Here is a 14,854-nt window from a genome sequence, read left to right as displayed (position 1 = left end):
AGCCCTGACCTCAACCCGTTAGACTACAAATTGTGGTCAGTGCTTGAGGGCATGGTCTGTACGAGGAGGCATGCCAATATTGACAGTCTGAAACGGTCCCTGGTGAAGGTAGTGGCGACTTTCCCTACGGAGACAGTGCGTAATGCTGTAGATGAGTGGCCGCAGAGACTTCAGGCCTGTGTGAAGGCCAAAGGCGGCCATTTTGAAAAATGATTGGTGTTATGTGTTCGTTAGACCTGTAAGTAACCTATACAATCAGGACATTAAAGTATCTTTAACACTTTCGTCATAATTCACTTTCAATGTTGTGTCAGTATTTATGATATGACTAGGTACATACACACATATACAGGGTGTCATTTTAATGGCGCCCACGGACCACGGAAACGTATAGAGGACCTCAAACCAAACAACTTTTCTCTGTAACATTTTTCTCGTTGGTGCGTCGATTCGGCAGGGTTGCAAAGAACACACACATTTAATGAAAATGAAAAACTACCAACCGTATTATTAGCTGTAAAAACAAGCGAGAAACGCGTTCAGTAGACCGAACATCATAGCTTACCAGCCAGAAGATCAGCAGTCATCTCAGAGGAAGGGGGAAGTGAACCAACGATATGAGAAATGGCAAAATCGTATTCCAAATGAAGTGTCAATATCGGATTTTATCTCAGCCTACATGTCAAATATCAACAACAATAAATTTTATTGGACTCACAGCTTACATGTGTCTGTTTACGCCCATCTACATGTCAAATATTTGCAAATCTCGTTGCAAGGTTGGTATCTAAAGGTTTGTTTCCCGATGCCTTGTGGTACTTTTGTGCTTATAACGGAAGTAGCCGAGGTTCACGTTGTTACATTACGGCTAAAATACGTACAACCACAGTAACAATGTAATGATGAATCAGTAGCGAATATACTGCCCTGTTCAGTGGTCACAAGCAACTAGTATCAGAAGGACGAAGTGGATAGACTAAATTGTGGATGCCAACTTGGTAACTAGATTTGCAAATATTTGACATGTAAGCTGAGACAAAATTCGATATGACCACTTCCACTTGAATTCTATTTTCTTTCTGCCATTTTTTGTATCGTTTGTTTATTTCCTGTTAGGTTACATAACTTGTTTTCTCGTTTTCTTTTACGGTACATAATGTGGCTGATTGTAGCTGTCATTTTTCACAGAATATGTGTGTTCCTGGCAACCCTGGAACGCATCGCTTCACGACGGGATATGACGTCACAAATGCAATCAAATGTTGTGTGTGGTTGCCAGCATTCAGGCGGCAAAACGGGCTTTTTTGAACGACTGTAGCGCCGAAATGATGTACCAACGAGAAAAATGTTACTGAGAAAAGTTGTTTGTTTTGATGTCCTCTATACGTTTCCGTGGTCCGTGGGCGCCATTAAAATGACACCCTGTATATAGTGTGTGTGTGTGCGCGCGCGTGCGCGATTTGTAATGAATTAATACACTTACAAGGGAGATCTGTCTCCCCCTCCGATTTCCATGAAACTTGGCAGATGTATAGAGGCTCCCCACCCTCAAATGTCAAGATGAGGAGAAATTGAAGTGGCGATCTGACCCCGAAACCACGTAAATATGGCATAGGAAGAAACAGGGGGTATAGGGCCTCTGTATACACCTGCCAAATTTCATGAAAATGGGAGGGGGACACAGAGGTCAGATGATCCCCGCGTCAATTTGTCCTCATCTTGACATTTGAGGCGGGTTTTGCCCCCTAAAACAGTTTTTTAGCCGAAACAAAAAAAAACACGTATTTCTTCCTTTGGGCCCCTCTATACACCTGCGAAGTTTCATGAAAATCGGAGGGGGACACAGGGGTCAGATCCTTACTTCAATTTGTCCTCATCTTGACATTTGAGGGGATTTTGCCCCCTAAAACAGTTTTTAGCTGAAACAAAAAAACACTTATTTCTTCCTTTGGGCCCCTTTATACACCTGCCACGTTTCATGGAAATCGGAGGGGAACACAGGGGTCAGATTCCCACTTCAATTTGTCCTCATCTTGACATTTGAGGGGAGGTTGCCCCCCTAAAATAGATTTTTAGCCGAAACAAAAAGAAACAGGTATTTCTTCATTTGGGCCCGTTTATACACACACCTGCCAAGTTTCATGGAAATCGGAGGGGGACACAGGGGTCAGATCCCCACTTCAATTTGTCCTCATCTTGACATTTGAGTGGGTTTTGCCCCGTAAAACCGTTTTTTAGCTGAAACAAAAAAAAAACCACGTATTTCTTCCTTTGGGCCTCACTATACACCTGCCAAGTTTCATGGAAATCGGAGGGGGACACATAGGTCAAATGCCCACTTAAATTTGTCCTCATATTGACATTTGAGGGGAGTTGTCCCCTAAAACAGCTTTTTAGCCGAAACAAAAAAAAACATGTATTTCTTCCTTTGGGCCCGTTTATACACACACCTGCTAAGTATCATGGAAATCGGAGGGGGATACAGGGGTCAGATCCTCACTTCAATTTGTCCTCATCTTGACATTTGAGGGGGTTTTGCCTCCTAAAACAGTTTTTTTTAGCTGAAACAAAAAAGCACGTATTTCTTCCGTTGGACCCCACTATACACCTGCCAAGGTTCATGGAAATCGGAGAGGGACATTTAGATAACCTCCCTTGTTAGTCTTACACTTTGTAATTATATAACACTGCATATATTATAATGTTTTATTTTAATTTGTAAATGGTGGCCGCGGTGGCTCAGTCGGTAACGCGTCTACCATGCTCAGGGTTCCCCGGCCGGTTCAAATCCGGGAACTTTTCTACCGTTGGAAGCGGCCCCGGCGCCAACCCAGCGTCGAATAACATGGGTACCTGGGGGAAACCCTGGGGGGTAAAGGCGGTCAGGGGCGTGATGCTGATCACATCACCCCACTCATGACCGGATCAAGAAAGTGTGTGGCGTTACCCCCACACCCCCTATACGCCTTCATGGCGTGGTGCTAAGCACAGGTGAGAACTTTACCTTTACCTTTTTTTAATTTGTAAAACTGTAACTGTAGAACAATTGTATAATTTTTGTATAACATTTCTATCTTGTTATATGTGTTAAAGATTTCACCCTGGAATGGAATGTCTCACAATTATGTGTGTTTTCATTTCCAATACATTCGAATGAATACACATTCGTTTCAATGGCATTTACAAAATCACCTCTGACATTTTATGTTAAACAAGTAAGATTATTTTTTGCACGAGTGTGTTAGCCAATGCGTAGCAAAGTATTTTAGGAACAACACTTGAAAAAAATTCTTGTAGGACTAACTAATGAAAAATTTCTTTGTAATCGAAGATCATAATACCTTTTAAGGTGTGGTAATATTATAATGGGATTGAGATATGAAACTCTCGGATCCGGATCCAGATTTTCGGATTCGGAACTTTCGGATCCGGATCCAGATTCGGAACCGGATCCGGAATTTTCGGACACGGATCCGGATCCGGATCCAAGCTGATTCCAACCGCCAGCTCGCACAGTTGCGGTCTAAGGCTGAATGTGGTAACTTGCAATTGATGTAACACACTGTACTTTCACAGTCCTCTGGGTGGGAGTCCAGTCCACACTTGGATTTTGATTTGCAAACTAAATTTAAATGTCCGTACCGGAAACATTTGGAGCATTGTTGGACGGATCGTATACGCGGTCGAACCTCGAATATTTAACTGTTAATGAGAACTTTAGCCGGCAAAATATTACCGCGAAATGTAATGCAAAAGAGTTTAGTGGGATCTAACTGGAAAGATCCATCTTCTTTCCACAGTTTTTTGTTCATGCGCTTGGCCAGAAGGGCAGGGGTAGGACTCTCGATGCCATCGAGAACGTCCTGTTCAGACACGCCATGAGCTATGCCGAATATGAGTCCTTCCCGTTGAACGATAATGGAATTCTCGGTTTGACTCCCATATCATGATGCATTGCACTAAGCGCGAGAAACTCATTAGCAGTTTTAGCGGTGGGGAAAGTCACCCGAACGCGATTACGACCGCATTGTTCCACTAAGTGTACTCGGACTTCCTTGTTACGGAGATAGTTACCAACACTTCCAGCCGCAAGAAATTTCTCGTTGTTGTCTATACCAGTGGTTTCCAACTTCAAAAGGTCCGAGGGCCAAAATTATATCCAGCAGTGGACAGGAGGGCCGCATTTTTTTTTTGGGGGGGGATTAAAAATTACAAAAATTTTAAGTACTGAGCTGAAAATGTAGTACTTTCGCATGACCTAAATTTCTAAAATGAGGCAATAAAACAATGGAATTACAAATCAAAATTGTATAATTACAATTTATTTCACAAAAACCCAATACTTATTGATGAATTGAAATAAATTAAAGACACACCATACAAATAAGAATCCTTCATAGTAAGTGTTGAATGTGAAAATTGAGTCCGATCTGTTTCTTTTATTAAAGTTGTATTTGAATTTCTGTATTTGAAAGTCTCAGAAGGTGAAGCAGTGAAGAATCTGCCCGTCTTTTTCTGTAGCGGTTCTTCATGAACTTCATTGAAGAAAAAAACACTTTCACACGTGTATGTGCTGCCGAACATCGATGTCATTCTTTGCCCAAAACTACGAATGTTTGGAAAGCGTTCTTTTGAAAGGTATTTGAAAAACTCTGGCCCCTTTTCTTGCCTAGTTTGAAGGAACACATCGCCGTGCAAATCACGCAATTCAAGTTGGAGAGAAGCTATTTTAATTTTCAATGGTACGTTTTTTGGAGATATTGCTCATGTCAATATTTGCTCAAACTTTAACGATCAGTCACAGTACAATCCGAGTTGGAACACTGGAAATCTCTTCGTACTTCGTGCGTAGTAAAACAGATCTATATAGCGCCGCTCTGCAGTTTGTTTCTGAACACAAAGAGTGAAGCCTTCGCGAAAGCAGGCGAGTTCATTCTAAATAGCGAAGGGATGGAATGCATGGTGTGAAGTGAAAGTTACGTCATTTTAGATTCTTCTGATTATCATTATTGACTGCAAAATCAATTCTACCTGTGATATTGTCTTTCTTCACAGAGCATCCGTTCTTTCAGTAAAAAAAAGAACGTATTTTAATAAAATTAAATAAAATTAATGTATTTTGCAAACTGGCTTCGCGGGCCGCAGAAAAAGGCAACGGGCCGCCAGTTGGAAACCCCTGGTCTATACCGTCAAATAGGACTATGTATGGACCCGGCATATCCGTATCATACCAATATGTAGGTGGAATCTGAAGGGACACATTAAGTGTATCGCTTCGGGAAATTTTATCGGGGTGAGTATCGTCCAGTTCTTCGCGAGAACGTTTATTGGAACCTTTCTCAGCGTCCATGTCGGATTGGGAGTCCGGAGAATGATTCCCGGCCATGATATAACGGGCCTATTTCCGGGTCCCGTAAATTTAAGCACAAGATCACTTCACAAGCACAAGATCACTTCACAACACTATCACTGGTTCACAAATAATTTCCCGTACAGGAAAAGGCTAAGGAGACAATTCGAACAGGTATACGGTGGTAGTTACTCAGGACCGCTATAACTACTTCTACCGCGAGACTTGAAGAAAATCGCGGTTTTTCTTATTTCGGTTTTGTGTTGTTTCTCCAAATATTCGCCTCTTTCTTTCTGTCTTAGAATACATTTCTCTTTTGTTGATTTTTCATTTTACTACCTCTTCTCGTCCTCTTTCTATTTGGGTGGTCATTTATTTTCAATCACCTTTCTCTTGTTTCTTTCACTTATTTCTCCTCCCCCTCTCTCTCCGGTCTCTTGTTCCCTTTTTCTCTTTCTCATGTCTTTTATTTACTTATTACTTCCTCTCGAACTTTTTCTTTTTCTCAGGCTCACTCGCCTGATTTTATTTCTTCTCCTTTTGTCACTCTTATTTCTGTCCATCGTTCTTTTATTTGTATTTCTTTCAGCCTTACAATTTTTTTTTATTTTCCTCCGTGTCACTCACCTGATTTTATTTCTCCTTTTCTCACTCTTATTTCTGTCTATTGTTCTTTTATTTTTATTTCTTTCAGCCTGTCTTAACAATATTTTTTTCTTTTTCTCCATGTCACTTACCTGATTGTATATCTCCTTTTCTCACTCTTATTTCTGTCTATCGTTATTTTATTTTTATTTTTTTCAACCTGTCTTGCAATATTTGTGTTGTCTGCTTACTGTAAATATGGCGTTATGCTATTTTCAGTATAGATATATATCCGACTTCTTGTTTTTCTTTTAAGCGTGTCCACTACGTAGAAATAAAAATAAAATTATGTCCAGATCTTATATCTTCAAAATATATTCCTTAAAATTCTAATTCTCTCTCCCAAGGACGCATTTGCTGATTATGCCAGATTTTACCTATTTCAAACACGGCGTGCTATATACGCCATCGAAGCTCAACTTGTGCGAGATTTAGCACCATTATGCCAGGGTTGGCATCGCTGATGCCCTCACAAAATATTCTCGCTCACTTCGTAACTTTCACGAGATTCTTGACACGCAAGTTTCTGGTAACTTCTCGTCGAGGTTAATAACATTGTCTGCTGTCTTCGAGGTTCACCATCTTCCGTCGTGTCAAGCATGTTAACAGTGCCGGATCTACAAAATATTACCAAAGACCTATGTATTACCTATTCGCGATTAAAATTAACCGATATGCCATCTGCCGGGATTTTCAGGAAGTACTCTAAGTAGGATACGTTGTGTTGAAGTCGTTTAAAGCATGGTGAATATGCGAGAAAGTAAGGTCTACTGTTCAGGTTTTTTTTGTTGTTTTTTTCTCTAAATAGTTTTATGGGTCAGAACAAATTAAAAGTTTTCATGTGTTTCCACCCCGTGGAATCAACAAAATGAAATTTGTTAATAAATCAGGGAAAACGTAATTGACAGAAGATTGGTATGGCGGATATAACACTGTACTTCGGCAAGGAAATTACGAAGAATGCACGAGTCTGCTTACTTTATTTATCGAGAGGTAAATATATATTTCCATGAAAGTAAAGTTTTAAATTGTACTTTATAAATAAAGCTTTTTTTTTTTCGAAAAATCATGAAGCGTCTTAACCAATGCGTCCATGTATTACCTGTGTTACGTATGTGTGAAATTTGGAACAGGTGCAAGTCGATTAAGAGGGAAGATGAAAATAGTTTGAGAATGAATTAATGTCAAATGTAACCAGAAAAAAAGTGAACATGCTAATGTTACTGTTTCATTCAGTACGATGTCCTTTTTCAGTGAGTATAGCCTGGTCATGAAATCGTGAATATTATTATTAAACCAGCCTTTCTCTTTCGAGAAAGAACTGCAACGATATGTTCGCAATTTTCTCCTGTCCCAGCTTTTCAAGTACATGTCAATTTCAATTCCTTTATTTTCAAATAATTTCCGAGAACCCCAGTTACATGACGTGCAGATGATACAGCACTGCTTTGGACAACCAGTGCGTATACATAGTTTCGTCTGCGTTTTCCGTGTTATTTTTGCCTATCATAATTAAATGCTTCATTCTCAGTACAGCTTCACGTTTGTTAGAGTACCTGGAATTCACATCGCATTCGCAATATTTAAAAATAATGCGTAATTTAAACGTTTTCTACCATACCAGTCATGACAACACGCTGCTCTTTTGTACTACTGCTGAATGTAAACAAAGATCTATCCTACTTAGAGCGGCCATATTGGAAGCGACACTAGCGCTCAGGTGGTAATTTTAATCGCGAATACCTATCTTTAAACCCCCCAACACACACATACATCGTCGTCGCTTTGTAATCAAGGGGTCCCGGGTTGGATACCCGGTGGAGGCACAAAGTGATTTGGATCCCACTTTAAACTGTAGGTCCAGTCCCGATTAGCCTTACTGTACATAAAGTGGACTTAAAACATAAAACCAATCAGTCAAAACAATCAACATACATACATATATATAATGTATGTGTGTGCTTGTAGTTCTTGATCTCATGTTGATAAAGTCACACAGTATAAGGGACTAGAAGTGGTTCAAAAGTCCCTTAACACCCTCTATAAAATGTACAGGAGTTAGGCTGGGTACAATTGGTCATGATAGAGACAGGTTAGGCTTAGGGGGAACCACATTGGTGTGTTTCTAGCGGACGTCCGCCATATTTGTGGCCGCCATATTTGTGGCCGCCATATTGAATTCAACTCAAAATTTTTAAATGGGAAGGGGGTGATGTGATGTATATATGACACTGTTTTCTCACACCTGGGAAATTATACATTTGCTACAATCACGGAGTCATAACCTTTTTCTTAATAAAGATAGGTTGAAGAAATCTTCACCACTGCATTTCTCGTGAAATTCTAACCTGATTTGATTCTAGTATTGACTGACACGCGGGAAACCCGGGATGGTTGGTCTAAGGTCGGAATTTTTCCGGCTTTGTCCCCGCATAAAGCGGCTCTAGGACCCACCCAGTCTCAAATTATATGGTACCAGGGGGTACCCCCGCATTGCCTAAATGTGCCTTCATGGCACGGTGCTATACGCGTATGCACAGGGAACTTTACCTTTACCTGTATATATTGTATTCGTTTCTGTGCCTTTGAGTAACTACGTTTATTTTTTACATACGTATATACAAATCCTCATTTCAATGGCTGAGGCCCCCCTAAAGGCTTACTTGTCTCCGCCCCCCCCTTCCCCATCGCACTGCTGCATTTTGCGGCTTGTAGATCTGGCACTGCATGTTAAACAAAACCTCAAGAAATGAAATGTGTAAGTTATAAGTTCAACATTAGTTGTAACAGAATCGGTCAATACAGAATAATTAAAAATCGAGAATGACTTGCCAGGCAGCCTGTATTTTCTTTACAGGAATTTCAGTCATTGGACGGCAATTATGAACTTGTGCTTCACGGTTGCATAATTCATCATAAAATTCCTTGTATTTGGTAGGAGGTCTAACTGCCAGGCGGGAGACCGGGGTTCGATTCCTTCGGCGGGTGATCTAAGGTCGGGATTTTTCCGACTTTGACCCCGCGTAAAGCAACGAGCTTCAAATCATTTGGTACGTGGGTGTAAAGGCGGCCGAAGTGTGATGCTGATCACATCATTTCCAAAGTTGCCGAGATTGAGAATGCGTGGGGTTACTCCCATATCCCCTAAATGTGCCTTCATTACATGTGAAACTAACTTTACCTTACCTTACCTTTCTAAGATTCGTAGCGTCGAAAAAAAATAAAACCAGTATTTTTTCTCAATGATCTGCATACGGGTCATTTATCCACACACCCCGAAATTTTAAATTCTCTCAACCTACCGTTTTTTTTTTCAAATACCATGTGTGCCGGTTAATAATTCTTAATTTCGTCGCTGGATGGCGCTGGAAGCAAGGGTTGGTGCACAGTCTGAAGTGTTACGTCAGTGTGTTGCCAGGACAGTACCTGTCAAAACGCCGTTGATGTACCACTGAGTGCGAGTGATCGTGATATTGGGTTTGTGTGGGAACATGTTGACCTTCAAACCAAATAAGGAGCATGTGCGGCACGTCCTGCTTTTCTTGTTCAATCAAAAGAAAAACGCGAGTGAAAGCCATCATATTCTTGTGGAAACGTACGGTGACAATGTCCTAACGCAAGACGCGTGTGTGCGTTGGTTTCGACGATTCAAAAGTGGTGATTTCGACTTGAAAGACAAAGATCGGCTGGGGCAGCCGAAAAAATTCCAAGACGCCGAATTGCAAGCACTGTTGGACGAAGACGATACGCAAACGCAACAACTTGCAGAGAAGTTAAATGTTGGTCGCCGAACCATATGTGATCGTCTTCATGCCATGGGAAAGATCCAGAAGGCAGGAAAATGGGTCCCACATCATCTGAACGACAGACAAAAGGAAAAGCGAAAAACGGTGTGTGAAGTGTTGCTTTCTCGGCATGGAAGAAAGTCTTCCTTGCATCGGATAGTGACTGGGGACGAAAAATGGATCTGCTTCGAGAACCCAAAATGAAAAAAGTCATGGGTTGACCCGAGAACCTTCAACATCGACCGCAAAACCGAATCGCTTCGGAAGGAAGACAATGCTGTGCTTTTGGTGGGATCGGAAGGGCGTGGTGTACCATGAGCTTCTGAAACCAGGTGAAACAGTGAATGCCGTTCGCTACCGTCAACAACTCATCAATTTGAACCATGAATTGATCGAAAAGCGCCCAGATTGGGCGACAAGACACGGAAAAGTGATTTTGCAGCACGACAACGTCTCATCACACACAGCGAAAGGCGTCAGAGACACTATTTCTGCACTTGGCTGGGAATTCTTGCCCCATCCGCCATACTCACCAGACTTAGCCCCTTCGGACTACCACTTGTTTTCATCGATGTCTCACTCACTTTCCCAGCAACACTTCAACAATTACGAAGATGTCGAACAATGACTTGCTGACTGAATCACCTCAAAATGTGAACGATTTTTCTGGAAGGGCATCCACAATGTATAGCTAGCGATGGCGCATACTTTGAATAAAGCATTTGTTCCCTTTCTCCCCAGAGACACTTGTTTTCTTTCGGATCAATTCTTTCGGATCAATTAAGAATTATTAACCGGCACACCTGGCAGTCGTTTTTGGTCATTTGGGCTCTAAATGTACCTCTAGGGACTTAGTTCCCCCTTCGTCCCAGATCAGGGACAGCGGCCTGAACACAGATAAATTAGGGTGGGCTGGGCAGGAATAAACGTAAGACATTATATGAGATTTACAAATATGCATTCCTCCCTCTCTGTACTTGATTTTCTCCTTTCATCTTTCCAATTTCTTCTTTTCCTCTTAACTACTCTTTTATGCCTTCTTATTTGTCTCTTTGTTTCTCCTCTTGTACTACATATCTCTCTCTCTCTCTCTCTCTCTCTCTCTCTCTCTTTTCCCATTCCATTCTTGATCCGATTTTCTCGTCCATCTATTTCCCCCTTTTCTTCCCTAATCAATCTAACATTATGATTAATTGCCTTCTGCTGTTTTTTTTTTCTGTTTTGTCAAGTGACAATTTATTTAGTTTTAAAAGTTTACGCTGGCAATCACCACCACTCCCTTTCCCTTAATTTATTTATGTTTTCCCTGTTAGTGCCTATTTTTCTTGGATACGAAATCTTATACTCTTCTCCCCCTTCCTCCCTTCTCTGGCTCTATAGCTCTTCGTGGCCCTTGGTCTCCTTCTTTCACTGAGGATTCGGGTAACGAATCCAGGAATCGAATTAGGGATTCGGGTAATTCGAATACGGAATACCCATCCGTAGTTTGAATCTTTTTATTCTTTGTGGAAGCTGAAGTTGAGCAGTGTTCAAGCCACCGTACTCTTTGTGATTTATTTACCGTATTTGCCGGCGACCTTTAACTGAATTTATAATTAATTTACAGTATTTCAAATGTAAAGTAATATGTAGGTCTAATGTTACTTTCAACAAATAACGTACGTACTTAATCTAACTAGGAAATAATACCTTTTAATCTTCTTCGTCACACACTGCAAGGAAATCGTCTAACTCAGTACAGAGAAAATCCAGAAATGAATGTAATCAAAAACTGAATATCGGCATAAAAGACGCACCCTGTTTTTCAGATCTGTTTTAAAGAGGTAAAGTGCGTCTTACACGCAGATTCTGTCTATCAATGTTAGATACGTAATATCACAAAGAATGTCCCTGTCAAAATGTTAAAAACGACTGCGTACTTGTTAAAATCGAAGCATATGTTGTGCAGTTGTAGCACATGTTGTTTCTAATTTGAGTTCAGTCATGTTTTTGTTAGATTGCTTTTCGAATTGTTTCACTGTTTATAAATGATAAGCGCCAGTCACATGTTCTGAAGGTCGGATATAGCTATTGGTAGCCAACTTTCGAACTATATCTTCCATTGACAGTTCAGGGGGGCACATGTGTCACGTGATAAGATAAGTTTTTGCGTTTACTCCCAGTTGTGCTCACTCTGCAATCACAGGAAGGTCTAAAAGGTAAAGAAGATTATATATTTTGTTTTTGTTATCCATTGTCTTTTTAGGCTTTACTAATAACATAATTTCCCGTGTTTTCTTTCATTCTGATACTTTGTATGAAAGAAGTGCGTATGTAAGAGGAATACTAGTTCCTGAGATGTTAATTTTTCATTCATTACCAGAGTTCAGGCCGTTAGTAACATTAACGTTTTTCAGTAATTGCGTTAGTAACGTATTACTAAAATTGCATGAGTTTACTTTACGTTACCTGTAAAGTTACACGGGAAAACATGCACAACAGATCAGTGGCGCAGGAACGAGGGGAGGGGAGTACACATAGGCGTAACTTGGCGGGGGCAAAGAGGGGTTCTTGCCCACCAAAATTTTCAGTTTTTTTAAAATTTACAAGTTAAGGATACTTTTGTTAACATCCTAAGACCTGAGGATCTAAGTAATAAATAATGATATTTATGATTTCACAAATGTAACAGTTATTTAGTAAATAATCATGGACACTGTTTTTAAGGGGTGAAGAACTTTTCGACTGCCCCCTCAAAGTTATGTCCCAAGTTACGCCCATGGAGATACAGGTGAACGACTCGCCCCACAATTATTTTTTTTAGGGGGATACAGTTCGGTGGGGATTTACAAAATTTAGGCCCCTATGCTATCCTTTGTTTTGGGGCCTCCCTACATTATTATTATTATTATTATTATTAACAGTTTTGTTATCATGGCACTTTTACTCTCACGTTCTTCAATCATAGCATTTGGAAACTTTTATTTATTTTATTTTTATTTATTTATTTATTGAGAAAATTCCAGATACAGCACAGCAGGCCATTTTACACTGAAATTGTCAACAATTAAAAAGCAAAATAATAATAGTAATAATAATTAAAAGTAACAAAATAGCACAAATAAAATATAGGCACATCTGATTATGCATTAAACTTCGATAAAACAATACACTTAGATTCTTCAGCGTCTCAATTTTTGTGCGGCCGCTAGGCTACAGCTTAGGATAGCCTAGTGGCAAATCCACCCCTGGGCAGTGGCGGCTCGTGGTCTGACTTTATGGGTGTGCAATTCAGAGTCGTGTCTAGAAGAAGTGTTATCAACCCTCTCAAATACTCGCACCCGTTTTTGCGTACATAATGATGCTAAATGTATTGGCAACCCAAGTTATGACCACCTTTTACTGAAAATGAGGCTATGAGAGAGTTATTTCATGAAAAATATAAAAAAAATATTAATATATATAAATTGGAAATACTTCGGTGAATTTTCCGTCGATCATGAGAAGGGTAATGTTATTGGGTATAGATAATTCAACACCTGACAAAATCACTATAAACATAGAAATACCGATCTACAATATTCAATATTATTGTCGATTTTCAAAATATTTAGTTAAAATGTTCTCCTTCACTCCACTGATAATAGAGAACAAGAATAATAACATTTGCATACATTAAATAAGCAGGGCCAGGCGATGATCCGGGGCGCTGACCTCGTAGGGCCGCCAAACCGAGGATCCTCCTTGATTAGAGGCAAATCCTAACTGTGGCTATTTGTTTGTTTGTTTGAATTTATTTCTTAGCTCCACTTTATGCACAGAAAAGCAAATAGAGACGACCTACAGTTTAAAGTGGGATCCGAACCACTATGTGCCTTCATCGTGTCCGTGGCTATTTGTTTTAAAAAGAGTTGGATTTATTGTTGACAAGAATTAATTGAAGTTACTGCTGAATAGCTTAATGAGTATATTGCAGTGCTCTTTTTCATCGGCAGCATTTCCGCAATCGGCCGGAAATACTGCCCCCTCAGGTGGTGGAAGATAATCAGTTGTCGGTTGCTTAACAGCATAGACCAATGTATATACATGTTATACGAGGGCCACTATTTATATTTTGAGCCTTGGCAACACTGATTGAAGTTAGGCGCGATTTGACGTTTGCACGGTATCGTCTGGCATTATTGACCATAACGTACTTCAAATGTTTTGTCAATAGCTTGATTTGTGTTGTTTATGTTGCCTTGGAGATTTCGTGACAACAATAAAATTGAATTAACTCGTGAACATTTTCGCGCGATGATTTTTTACGATTTTCGACGTGGATTATTAAGACAAGAGTGCATCGATCAACTTACTTCCACATTTGGCGATGAAGCCCCATCCTTTGCCACTGTGAAACGCTGGTATAACGAATTTAATCGTGGCCGCCATTCGCTCACCGACGAGATTCGCGAAGGTCGTCCAAAATCAGTTGTTGTTCAAGAAAACATTGATGCTGTGCAAAACCTAATACTGCAAGATCGTCATGTGACATACTGTGAGATTGAGGCAACCATAGGCTTTAGTTCAACCAGCATATATAAAATATTACGTGATCATTTAGCTGTGAGAAAGGTATGTTCTCGTTGTATCCCACACAATTTGACAAAAACTCAAAAAGACGCTCGCGTCAATTGGTGCAAACAAATGCTCAATAAATACAATCGTGGTGCTTCAAAAGACGTATATAAGATTGTAACAGGTGACGAATCATGGATATATGCATATGAGCCGGAACGTAAACAGCAGTCGACTATATGGGTGTTTCAAGATGAACCCAATCCAACAAAAGTTGTTCGCGCTCGAAGCACATCGAAACAAATGGTCGCCTGTTTTTTCGGGAAAACTGGTCATGTGGCAACTGTGCCTTTAGAGGAACGTAGAACGGTCAACTCTGAATGGTACACAACAATTTGTTTGCCAGAGGTCTTCGGTTAAATACGGAAAACAAACAAACGCCGTCGGATCATTCTTCATCAAGACAATGCCAGCTGTCACACATCTCGTCTAACAACCGACTTTATGAACAGTCAAAAAAATCGAATTGATGGGTCAT

General features: G+C 40.3%; 1 protein-coding gene across 3 annotated transcripts in view; it reads left to right on the top strand.

Annotated features, from left to right (window-relative positions):
• Nucleotides 1-14,854, top strand: part of LOC145981091 (acid phosphatase type 7-like) — a 121,034-nt gene that overhangs the window by 41,407 nt on the left and 64,773 nt on the right. Inside the window, exon 1 of one of the 3 annotated variants that reach the window (XM_083114229.1) lies at nt 11,929-11,978. The exons of the other annotated variants lie outside the window; for them this stretch is intronic. The gene's annotated coding sequence lies outside the window, so the exon portion shown is untranslated. Of the gene's footprint in view, nt 1-11,928; nt 11,979-14,854 lie in introns of those variants that run through there. 3 annotated transcript variants of the gene reach the window in all.

The sequence above is a fragment of the Lepisma saccharinum genome, chromosome 28 (genome assembly GCF_977018435.1).
Source record: "Lepisma saccharinum chromosome 28, izLepSacc3.1, whole genome shotgun sequence".
NCBI lineage: Eukaryota > Metazoa > Arthropoda > Insecta > Zygentoma > Lepismatidae > Lepisma > Lepisma saccharinum.
The sequence above is the reverse complement of the archived record's forward strand: the minus strand, read 5'-3'. Positions and strand labels throughout refer to the sequence as shown.